General features: G+C 37.5%; 1 protein-coding gene and 1 pseudogene across 1 annotated transcript in view; one reads left to right on the top strand and one right to left on the bottom strand.

The window, feature by feature from the left end:
* The window catches only part of LOC144294201 (uncharacterized), a 147,667-nt gene that overhangs the window by 24,226 nt on the left and 110,302 nt on the right, over nt 1-13,139 (top strand). The gene's annotated exons all lie outside the window — the stretch shown is intronic.
* LOC144294399 (RNA polymerase II subunit A C-terminal domain phosphatase SSU72 pseudogene) lies at nt 6,797-7,505 on the bottom strand (annotated as a pseudogene).

Here is a 13,139-nt window from a genome sequence, read left to right as displayed (position 1 = left end):
CACATCATGTGCCCTCCTTAATACCCACCACCCAATTACCCCATCCCCTCACCCACCTTCCTTCCAACAACCTTCAGTTTATTTTCCATAGTTATGAGTCTCTCATAATTCTCATTGGGAGGGTTTTCTCCCTCTCTGATGACTTCCCATTCAGTTTTCCCTCCCTTCTGCTATGATCCTTTATGCTGTTTCTTATATTGCCTCTCCAAATTTTCTTAAGAACTTACCTAACATATTCCTTGTAATCATAAGAAATGTTTATTGCTGGTTAGAAACAGTGTACTGTTGCTCAAATGAAGCATCCTTTGTGCAAGGCAACTGAGTGGTCTTATGAGCTCCCCTCCCTCTCATGTTTCCCTGAGCATTAAATCTAGTCACAAGCTGTAAATTTCTCTAGCCCAACAGCTTCTGTCTTCATGGGTGGTGGGGGAATCCAGTCAAAAGGCCTAGAGTCCTATTTTGAAACCTACTGCTTGGGTCACTGTGATGAGAAGTTTATGATCTTTGAAAGATAAGCCCAGGTTGAACAAAGGGGCTTATAGAAAAAGCTGAGTCCCTAGGAGTGGAAGAGAGCCACTTCCACTCCTGGGGAAGTCAGCTGGAAGAGAGCTGGAAGGTCAGCTATGTGTCTCCCTATCTTCATAGATATTAACTACTCTGTGCATTTAATCTGCTCTTCTGAAGAATATAGCCTCCAGTCATGCCATCCATCCAAACTTTGCTCTGAAGAGTTAGTTTTTTATGTAGTGAAGGGGAATAGCAGGGTCCTAAGCCAACTATTGTTTTTGTTAAATGTCTAAGTGTTTATTAGCCTGGAACACCTCTGTCCTTGGCCACCCAGCCTAGGTCACCAGTACAGCCTGCCAAATCACCAAAACCAAAATGGCACTGTATCTAGTCTAAGTCCTGCCTTACAAGCCCCATCTACACATCAAGACCTTACCAGCTTTTTCCCATTCACTTCCATGGTAAGCCGTGCTACTCTGAATAAATAAGTTAATGAGAGAAGCCCATCAATTTTGAACCTGGAGATGTCCTGGTCCTTCTTCCCCAGTGTTGTATTATATTGGCTTATATGGCTATGCCCAACCCAGGAAAGGTGAGTGAATGGAATGAAGCAGCCAAAGAACTTGGCTTTTCCCTTGTCTGCTTGGGATATGGATCAAAAGTTTCTAATGTTGAGCTTGATTTCTAATAAAGGGAATTTTTTTACTAGTTTTTAAGCCACAATAATTTCTTCACTGTGACTTCTTCCCTTTCAGATGACCAAATACCCTGACAATAGGGAACAGTTCCTACATTCCCATTACTTATATTGGGTTAACTCAATGCCTAGTGTGAAGTAGCTACTCAAAGTGCTGATTTAAAAATGAATGCAGGTTCTCTGGCATTTGAAAGTCTTAAGAAAATCCCAGGTATGCTTGTGAGAGGACCCTAATCTAAGATGAGTTCTACAGCAAATATGTAAACCATGCATGATCTTGATTGAAAGGAAACTATTATATGCCTAAGGTTCCAGTGCTTGAGACACTGAGAAATTCAGCTAAAGGGGGCTTAGTGATAATCTAGTCTATTCTATCACTCTTTTTCTTTCATAAAATGACAAGAATACTCTTCCTTTACAACTCTACAATTAAAACTCAGATATTAGATTTTTCTATAACTCGTTAATGGTAGGGTGCCATTAGGGTATTGGTATTAGGGGTCTGGCCTGATACTGAATACATTGCCCATCACATCTCATCCACTTGCCTATGGCAGATAGCTATGGTGGGTTTACAGAACTGTTCAGCTTATCTACTTAACACTTGCCTTCAGAAGTTTGCCAGCCTGGACTCTGGGAACAGTCCTCTTCAGATTTTATTTCCAATTCTTAGTGTGCGTACCCATGTGCTTTTACAGTCAGTTGGTTCCTGAACAAATATAGCTTTCAGGGGCCCAAATGGCTGGTTTACTTCACCATATAGTCTTTCCTCTTTCAGAAGTAGTCATTTCCTTCTGGCCACTCTCCAGCTGTGGCTCCATCTATCTCTCTTGTCTCCATCTGACACAGGTTCCAAAAACCCTAAAAGACTCTTTTGCAATCCCAAAGACTATGTTAGTGAAGGAGCTCAGTCAGTCTTTCCTTTCATTTGGATTAAATTATCATTGCTTTTGGCAGAAAGCATTCAACCATGTTTTTGGCCTTGGCTCCCAAGAGTCAATGTTACCCTTAAAGCTAGAGCTTTGAATGTAACCTCCATAGAGAGCTTCAATCTGCTTTCACCACTTTTTAATTGTAAATTTATGAATTATGCATCTATGAAAATGATAGACACCATGTATGAGATGTATGATTTTCCTCATCTATTTATTTTTGTAGTATAGAACTGCTAATGACAGAGTCCCAACCCTTACTTTCATTATTGGATTGATTCCTTAGTATTTTTTATCTTGATATCTGAAAGATATTCTGAATGTCAAGAGTAAGAAGACTATGAGGTAGTTTGTAGAAGGGAACTCTTTGCTAACACAGAGTAGTGTCTACTCTGCCAGGATTGTGTTAGCCTAGACACATTTTCTTTAATCCTTACAATCCTGTCTGAAGTGTAGGCTCATAGAGGCTTACGTTAAGGCTCATAGAGGTTTAAACCTCCAGAGTCACATTCTTTTCATGTATCATTCTGGGAACAGTGTTTTTCTTAGTAGTATATACATATTAGTATACTAAATATATTAATTACTCAATTACCAAGTAATAGGAAAATATATATATGCACTATAGAGTATAAATAATATGAATATATATCTTTAAATATTATATATAGTATTTAAAGATGAGAATTGCCTCGAAGAAATTTCAAAGGCAGCTCTGTGGTACCCAGGATTCCTCTCCTGTTTATTCTTCAGGCTCACCAGCACTGAAAAAGAAGAGAACCTGCCTTTTAGCTTTCCTCATGACCAGGTAGGGTGGCAGATACACTCAAGGAAATAGCCTGGAGTCACCATAACTATATAAAAGACCACAAATTGAATAATACAAACTCTCTGAAACAGAACTTTGGAACAGATAGGTCAAGAACCTAAAATAGGGATGATCAATAATGGTGTTAGGAGCATGAAGCAAGAGCTAGAAATCAAAGAACCAAGAAGAAATATGAGAAAAGTACGATAAAGAGCATGTATATAGGATAAACAGTAGTAGATACAGCCAAAGAATGAATTGCTAAGATGAAAGATCAGATGAAAAGGAATATAAAATCATTAAGAAAGGATAAAAGAAACTGTAATATATGAAGGATAGCTCCAATGTTTGGGAGACCAAAAAGAAAGATGGGGACCATGGCTCATCAGAAAGGTGGCTAGGTTTAGTGTGGCATGATTGTCCACAGAGGCACTATTTGGCTTGCATACAATTTAGGAAAATTGCAACCAAAATTACAAAATAGAGTGTTAACTTCTCATGGGGCAGGGAGGCAGGGAAAAAAAAAATCAAAAGATTGCCACTAACACCAATTTTCTTCTTCCTGCTTTATCCTGCAGTCCACTTGGGTTTCTGATATATTTGACCTGGCAAGGACAGAATGTTCAACTATGCATACCCTCCCCATATAAACCAGATAATATTCAGCTATATAAAACTACATTGACATCCCTAAAATCACAATGAACCTTGTATAACTTTTGAACTTGAGAATGTCTACTGTGATCCAACAAATATCTACCATGATCCAGGAGTGTTTGGTGATAGGGCTGAGGAAAATCCTGTGGTTCTCAGTGAACAACTTAGGTCACCCCTTCTTGGGCACTTCTCTCATAAAAGATGTGGCTTTCATGAAGATATGACTATCCAGGCCTGCTGGCAATCCTGAACACCTGTTCTATTTATTGTTTAAAATCCTAAATTACCCGACAGATGTCTGGGTTCTTAATGTCAGTGTATTTTGTAGACCCTTCATCCTCTTCTTACAGCTGTCATATTGCATTAGAACAGCCCCTAAACCCTTATTCCTGGTTTGGAGGAAGAAGAGAATAAAGCTTGAGAATAAAAAGCAACTGCAGCCATAAAGAAATTCTGTTAGCTTCTTCTCAGTGAATGAGTGAATGGCAAACCCATTTACCCCAGGGCACAGATGAGGACACATAAAAATGTAGCCCTCTGTTTACTAATAACTCTTCTCCATGGAATTAGAAGTAAGGAGCTTAAAAAGGGATTGGAGGAAAGTCATCTCCTCCTATCATTCTGATAGCCCTGCAGCGTCTCGATGAGGTAGTATTGACCTTGCTGTTGATGGGAATAAACTTTGGAGCTCAGTGAACTGCCCAAAACCAAATGTAAGATTTGTGTGCATTTTTTTTTTTCAGGTAAATCCACGTTTTACCAGATTCCCAGATGTGTTTGTGAAATGCATATTGATTAATTCTAATATTATTTGGAGGTAATGGAAAGAATAATGTCCTAAAAATAGGAGGGGAAAGGGTGCTTTTCCTTCATTTCTTTTTTGCTCTTACTCAGTGGAAGTGCTGCTGCCTCTGCCCACCTATGTTTGTGAATGATGGTGGTAGGGCAACCTGACAAACCTAGATGGCTTGATTTAACTCTAACGACTGGTGAGTTAAATTTTTAAGCATGGAATCTCATTAACTCTAACTGGTTACTGGTGAGGATATTTGAGTGCTTACTCTATACCAGGCATAGTTGTGAACACTACACATGTGAGTCCTTTTTAGTCTCACAATAGATTTAGGGATACATACTATGATCCTCACTCAAGATGATGAAAGACTGGGGTATCTGGGTGGCTCAGTAGGTTAAGTGTCTGACTCTTGATTTCAACCCAGGTCATGATCTCAGGGTTGTGAGATCCAGCCCAGCATGGAGCCCACTTGAGATTATCTCTCTCTCTCCCTCTGCTCCTCACCAACCCCTAAAAAAAAAAGTCATGATGGAAGGTGACAGGATTCATTCAGACAAGTGCAGTCTACATGGCCATTATTAAACTCCTGAGTGAATGCGTCCTCTATAATTACAGAGGGCTTAAAGTGCAAAGAAAGGAGGTTATCAGGTTGGATAGACTCCACTTCCTCTGTTCCAGTGAATTTAAAGGAAAAAAAAAAAAAAGCTTTTGAGTTCTTCTTGGATGCCACTAGATGGTGGTGTGCCAAAGGCTATTTCCTATCAGAATGCTAGCCACCAAGGGATATATCTTAAGCTTCACTCTATAGTATAAAGCTGTGAAGGAAAGGCATTTTATCTTGACATCTTTACAAAGTTCTTATAGTGCACAGATTCTAAAGCATTGAAGTTTTGAGAACCACAGTAACACAGAAGCCACAAGTGTGTGTTGAAATATTTTATTGCTGAAATCAGTAATGAGACATGAACATTTTGACTCTCTACCTTTCCCTATACTTTGTCCTCTTAAATAGAATTCTACTTTGATACTCTCTGCTGTTATTGGTGAGCTTTCAGAAACTTACCCAAATATAGGCAAATATTCAAAATGTATTTTGCATCTCTAGGTGCTGTCTCTTCTCAAGCTATATGTGAATACTATAGCAATGTCATTCAATTACAATTTTTTCTTTAAGGGGTACAACTTTAATGGCTGTTGCTATTTCCATAGGGCCTTAAATATATTTTTATTGCACCCTTTTCAGCAGAGACTGAGTTGAGTGTCTAAAGAACCCTTTCAAACATCATATATAATTCACATACCAAATGGCCAGACTGGAACTATGTCTCTTCTCCCTTACATAGGAATTTAAACAATAGGATTATTATGCAGTCAGATCTTTTCCTTCTCATGTGTGTCTGATGAAATGTCTAACAGTCTTGAGCTATTTTTTCTAGAAGAGAAATAAGGCCAAATATGAATCGTTGCATGCAAGATATGTTCAAGGTCTTTGAAGTTCTTTATAGATCCATAGCAGAACTTTTGGTTAAATGATAGTCTCAATTTTAACATTCCTGTTTTTAGGCTCCCATCAATAGCCCCCTGGGTTATCAGATTACTGTTTCCAATAACCTTTCCTTTGAAACATAGATAAGCACTATTAGATAAGGATTCATTCAGACAAGTGCAGTCTACATGGCCATTATTAAACTCCTGAGTGAATGCGTAGATAAGCACTATTATGACTTAATGATATTTTTGCATCTGCCAGAAAAAAATATACCATCCTGTCTTGCAAATGTGACAATGAATATCAAATGGGTTTTTAAAAACTAAATATACTATTATTTGCTATTTCTGTAAACTGTGCCACCAGACTTCTTCCTAAACAATCCTTAACATTGTCTTTGTGTGCTGATCTCACATAGACTCCTAATAGCATCTACTTTTAGACTCCCCATCTTCCAACCTGTTGTCTCTTTGTGTTATCTCCTTGTGCCTGCTGAGTTCAGCATCATTTTGTGGTCACATGTTTTTTCTCCTTGTCCCTAAAATCCACTTGCATTCCACTCAAGCCTTTCTAATGCACTTAATAATATGTCTTTGTATGTGTATAATTCCTTCAGTTTAGACAGTATTTCAAGTTATTTAAATGGATCCACATTATGGGTCTAATCTTTCTGTCTACTCAATTCTTTTTTTTTTTTTTAAAGCTCTTTCCTAGTAAGACCAAGCCCATTGCTTTATTCAGATTATTTGTACATTACAGCAAGTTTGAGGGTGGAACGAAGGAGCCACAATGAAGCCACAAATGCATGGGGGAAAGGTACTAGAAACCGTTGTTTACTGTTTTGGTTAAAGAAAAAAAACTTTATAATCAACATCCCACTCGTTAAGTCAAAGCGGACAGAAAAACTTGATTGTTTTTAATCTGGCATTTATGTGTAGCTTTGCGTTTCATATGTACAATTTATTGGGTACTGCTACCGTCGGCCGGCAGAATACCTAAAGGTAAAAACAAATATCAGGAGGGAAAAAGTATTAACAAAAGGAAGCTCAACAAGGCGCTTCAGGAGGGGGCGGCGCGCCAGGCCAGGCGGCTCAGTAGAAGCCCACCGAGTGCAGGAAGGCTCTGCCACTCTTCTCCTCGAACTCCTGAAGCAGCTCGTCGATCTCGTTCTCCATGTCCTCCGTGTGCTGAATACACTGGCAGAGCCCACAGATGAGGAATGCCCCCAGGGTGGCCTCCTCGTGGTTGTCCTGAATGTCCACATTGATCACATGCACCGGCTGGCAGGTCTCCTGCTCTCTGGAATTCAGATCTTCTACCACCTGATCGTACACTCTCTCTTCACAGGTGAGGATCAGATCGAACAGGTCTCTGCAGTTCTGGAACCTTTCTGGCCGAGGCTTGATCCTCTTATTTTTGTCCAACATATGTAAGATGCCATTCTGCGTATAGAGTTCTTTATCCGTCCTAAGGAGATCATATGTAGTTTTGAAATCATAAACATTTGGCCTGTCAGGTGCTGGTCCTGGGAGCTTCACATGAGTTCCTGTTCCAAAGGACCGGACACTGAATCCACGTTTGTTGAGGATTTTGTGCACCTCCATACTCCGGTTCTGGGTGCTGGAGCACACCACCGCCACCCAGCCGCGGTGCTTCCGCGCGAGCTGTACTGTCTACTCAACTCTTTTTTTGTTCTAATTCTTTTATGGATCTTTGAAAAATTTTAAATCCAATATATGATATATATATCATACAGTGTTATATTATTTTTGGATGTACAATATAGTGATTCAACAGTCTGTACATCATCACTCATTACTCACCATGACAAGTGCGCTCCTTAATCCCTATCACCTATTTCACCCATCCCTCAAGCTCCACCACTCTGATAACTATCAGTTTGTTCTCTGTAATTAAGAGTCTGTCTCTTGATTTGTCTCTCTTTTAAATTTTTCCCTTTGCTTGTTTGCTTTATTTCTTAAATTCCACATACAAGTGCAATCATATGGTATTTGTCTTTCTCTGACTGACTTATTTTGTCTAGCTCCATCTATGTTGTTGCAAGTGGCAAGATTCCATTCTTTTTTATGGCTGAATTATATATTATATATATGTATATATATAATATTGTTTATGTATTAGTGGAATACACACACACACACACATCTTCTTTATCCATTCATCTATTGACGGACACTTGGGCTGTTTCCATACTTTGGCTATTGTAGATAAAGCTACTATAAACATTGAGGTGCATGTTTATATCCTTTTGAATTAGTGTTTATATATATATATATATATATATATATATATATATATATATATTTGGTAAATATAAAGCAGTGCAATTACTGGATTGTAGGGTAGTTCTATTTTTAACTTAAAAAATTTTTAAAGATTTTTATCCATTTGTCATTTTAGAGAGAGCCAGAAAAAGCAGGAGGGAGTTGTGGTAAGGACAGGGGGAGAGGGAGAGAAGGAATCTCAAGCAGACTTCCCACTGAGTGCAGAGCCCAATTTGGGCCTGATCCCACAACTCTGAGATCACAACCTAAGTAGAAATCAAGAGTTGGCTCCCAACTGACAGAGCTATCCAGGCACCCCCTTTACTTTTAACTTTTTTGGATACTGTTTTCCAAACACCATTCTGTTTTCCACAGTGGCCACACCAGTTTGTAGTCTCCCCAGTAGTGCAAGAGGGTTCCCTTTTCTCCATATCCTTGCCAACACCTGCTATTTTTTGTGATTTTGATTTTTGCCATTCTGACAGGTGTGAGATATCTCATTTTAGTTTTGATTTACATTTCCCTGATGATTAGTGATGTTGAGCATCTTTTCATGGGTCTTTTGGTCATCAGGATGTCTTCCTTAGAGAAATGTCTATTCATGTCTTCTGCCCGTTTTTAAATTGGATTATTTGGTTTTTGGGTATTGAGTTGTATAAGTTCTTTTTTTTTTTTTTTTAAAGATTTTATTTATTCATGAGAGACACAGAGAGAGAGGCAGAGACACAGGCAGAGGAAGAAGCAGGATCCATGCAGGGGGCCCGATGTGGGACTCGATGTGGGACTCGATGTGGGACTCGATGTGGGACTCGATCCGGGACTCGATCCCGGGTCTCCAGGATCATGCTGGAGATGCTAAACCGCTGAGCCACCAGAGCTGCCCTGTATAAGTTCTTTATAAATTTTGGACACTAACACTTTATTGGATATGTCATTTGTAAATATCTTCTCCCTTTCAGTAGGTTGCCTTATTGATTGTTTCCTTCACTGTGCTTTTTATTTTGGTGTAGTATCAGTAGTTTATTTTTGCTTTTATTTTCCTTGCCTCAGGAGACATATCTAGAAAAATGCTGCTATGGCCTCTGTCAACTCAATTCTTAGAAGTATGCACAGCCATATGGATATATCATACCATGGCATTTAACTGCAGCATGGAGTTCTAGACTATTCACCCACCACTCATTCCTTATCTGATCCTCAAGTGATAGCCACTACATCAGTTAAGGTCATATCAGCTAATGGATAAAACATGATAAATTTGTTATGAGAAGTATCAAAACACTTATTCCTGACAGCAGGCATCTCTCTTCTAAAATAGGACTTCAGGTACCCAGGCATCTATCTTGTAGCTCTGTCATCTTCAAACTATGGTATCCAAGGCAAGGCTGCCAAGGTTTCTGATAATGATAAGGATAGGGAGGACTGATGATTGAGGAATTCTTGGGCCATGTCAAGAGGGGTGCAGAACACTTCTCATCATGTTCCATTGACTAGAGCTTGGTGACAGGCCATACCAAATGCCAAGGAGGCTGGAAAGCTATTATAGAAGGGGTTGGTTTTTAAATTGGTATATAAGAGATAAAATTAATTTTTTTCCAATGTTGACCTTGTATCTTGTGACCTTACACATTCACTCGTTAGTTCTAGTAATTGATACATAGATTTTTAAAAAGATTTTATTTATTTATTCATTAAAGACACACAGAGAGAGGCAGAGACGTAGGCAGAGAGAGTAGCAGGCTCCATGCAGGGCTCCCAATGTGGGACTTGATCCCAGAACTCTGGGATCATGCCCTGAGCTGAAGGCAGATACTCAACCACTGAGCCACTCAGGCATCCCAATACATAGATTTTTAAAAACTTTCTACATAAACAACCATGTCATCTATGAATAGAAAAAGTTTAACTTCTTACTCTAATCTTTATGGCTTTCCTTTTTCTTACTTTGTTGCAGTGGCTACAATTTCTAGTACACAGTTGAATAGAAATGGTGAGCATGGATATCCTTGCTTTGTCACTGATTGTAGGTGGAAAGTATTCAGCATTTCATCAGTTGAGTATGATGTTTGCTGCAAGTCTTTTGTTGATGACTTTTACCAGATTGAGGAAATTTCCTTCTACTCCTAGTATACTAAATGATTTTTATCCTAAATTCGTGTGGAACTTTGTTAAATGCTTTTTCTGCATCTATTGAAATCATGTTTTTTTTTCCCTTTTATTATGTTAACATGGGGAATTTTACTGATTAGTTTTCAAAACTTAAACCAATTCCAAGCATAAAATTCATTTGTTCAAATGCATTGATTTATTAATACTTCTGCTAAGTACCATATATATGTACATGAGAGATACTGGTCTACAGTACCCTCGTATAGCCTTTGTCGGGTGTTGGTATTAAGAAAACGCTGGCTTCATAAAATAAATTAGGAAATGTTTTCTACTCCTTTTTCTGGAAGAGTTTGTGTAAGACTGGTGTTTTTTCCTTAAATTATTGAAAGAATGTGCTAATGAAACCATCTGGGCCTAAAGTCTTATGAGAAGAATTTTGATAATAGTATCTTTAATAGGTATAGGCATTGAGATTACTTACTTCTCCTTGAAGCTTTAATAATTTTTATTTTTCATGGACTTCATTCATTTTGCCTAAATTATTTAATGTCATAAAATTGTTCATAATGTTTGCTTATCCTTTTAATGTCTTTTCATCCATAGTAATGGTAATTCATGTTCTTTTTATTTTCTTGATTAGTGTAACTAGAGGCTCATCAATTTGTTAATCTTAGAACCAACCTCTCATATTCCTAATATGCTCCATTTTTGTATTTTCTGTACTTGTATCTTTTATGGGCTACAAATTTTCTTTATTTTATCAATTCTCTTATTTATATTGGGCTTGCTTTGGGTTTACTTTGCTCTTTATCATATCTATTTAACACAGAACCTTAAATTATTGATTTAAGAATTTCCTTTCTAAAATAAATATTTATAGATACAATTTTCCTCTGAGACTCTAAGCATCTTTCAGCTGCATCTCACACATTTTAATATGCTTTATTAATTATTAATCAGTTCAAAATATTTTATAATTTCCTTTTATTTCTTCTTTGACTTATTAGAAGTATGTTTAATTTCCAAATATTTGCAGTTTATTTTTTTCCTAAATAACTCACTGTCATTGATTTCTAAGTCCACTGTAGACAGAGAACATATGTTGTATGAATTTTATCTTTTGAATTTATTGACAATTTCTGGTTCAGCACATGATCTATCTTGATGAATGTACCATATATATTCCACAATTGGTAAAGTGTTCTACAGATGTCATTTAGGTCAAGTTGGTCAACGTATTTTTCAAGTCTCTCTGTCCTTACTGATTTTGGGGGACGTCTAGTTTTTCTATCAGTAACTGAGAGAGAAATGTTAGATCTCCAAGTATAATTATAGATTTTTTTTCTCATCTTTATTCTATCCATTTTTGCTTCGTGTAGTTGCAAGTTCTGTTAGTTGACCTATACATTTAAAATTTGACTATTTTATCTTCCTGGAGAATTTATTCTTCTATAATTTGAAATGTCTCTTTATTGATGGCAATTCTTTGTCTTACAAAGTACCACATACAATCTTAATGTGGCAAATTTAATTTTCTTATGCTTCCTTTTTGCACCATATATTCCCTTTTATAGGTTTACTTAAAGGTGTCTATATCTTTGTATTTAAAATATCTCATCTACAAAAATCATAATTCAAAGGGACACATGCACCCTAATGTTTATAGTAGCATTGTCTACAAAGGCCAAAGTATGGAAACAGTCCAAGTATTCATTGATAGATGACTGATAAAGAAAATGTCATATATATGAATGAATATTAGTATTACATATATGAATACTATTACTCAGTCATAAAAAAGAATGAAATATTTTCATTTGCAACAACATGGATGGAGCTAGAGAGTATTTTGCTAGGCTAAATAAGTCAGTCAAATAAAGACAAATACCATATGATTTCTACTCATATCTGGAATTTAAGAAACAAAACAAATAATCAAAGACTGATGAGTACCAGAGGGGAAGTGGGTGAGGGGGATGGGTGAAATAAGTGATGTGGATTGAGGAGTGTGCTTGCTATAATGAGCATCCAGTGTTGTAAGTGATGAATCGCTATAATGTACACCTGAAACTAATATTACATTGTATGCTAAGTAAATTGAATTTAAATAAAAAGTTAATATCTATTGTAGATAGCATGTTAGGTATGTCTTTTTTTCCTCAATCAGATTGACAATCTCTGCCTTTTATTTTGAGTGTTTAATCTACTTACATTTAGTGTAATTATGGTTAGATTTAGGGTTGCCATTTTGCTATTTGGGTTCTGCTTGTCTTACTTGCTCCTTTGTTCTTTCTTTCCTATCTTCTTTGTGTGTGTGTGTGTGTGTGTGTGGTTTTTTAAAGAAATTTATTTTTGGGGCACCTGGGTGGCTTAGTTGGCTAAGCATCTGTCTTCAGCTCAGGTCATTATCTCTGAATCCTGAGATCCAGGTCCGAGTTAGGCTCCCTGCTCAGTGGGGAGTCTGTTTCTCCCTCTCCTTCTGCCCCTTTCCACCACTTGTGCTCTCTCTCTCTTGCTTGCTCTCTTTCTCAGATAAATAAAACCTTTTTTAAAAAAAGAATTTTGTGGGATCCCTGGGTGGCGCAGCTGTTTGGCGCCTGCCTTTGGCCCAGGGCGCGATCCTGGAGACCCGGGATCGAATCCCACGTCGGGCTCCCGGCGCATGGAGCCTGCTTCTCCCTCTGCCTGTGTCTCTGCCTCTCTCTCTCTCTGTGACTATCATAAATAAATAAAAATTTTAAAAAATATTAAAAAAAAATAAAAATAAAAAATAAAAAAAGAATTTTGTGCTGAAAGAAAACTGTCGACTCAGAATTGTACATCCAGCCAAAATATCCTTCAAGAATAAAGGACAAAATA

The sequence above is a fragment of the Canis aureus genome, chromosome 22 (assembly GCF_053574225.1).
Source record: "Canis aureus isolate CA01 chromosome 22, VMU_Caureus_v.1.0, whole genome shotgun sequence".
Taxonomy (NCBI): domain Eukaryota; kingdom Metazoa; phylum Chordata; class Mammalia; order Carnivora; family Canidae; genus Canis; species Canis aureus.
This window is presented reverse-complemented; position numbering and strand designations above follow the sequence as displayed.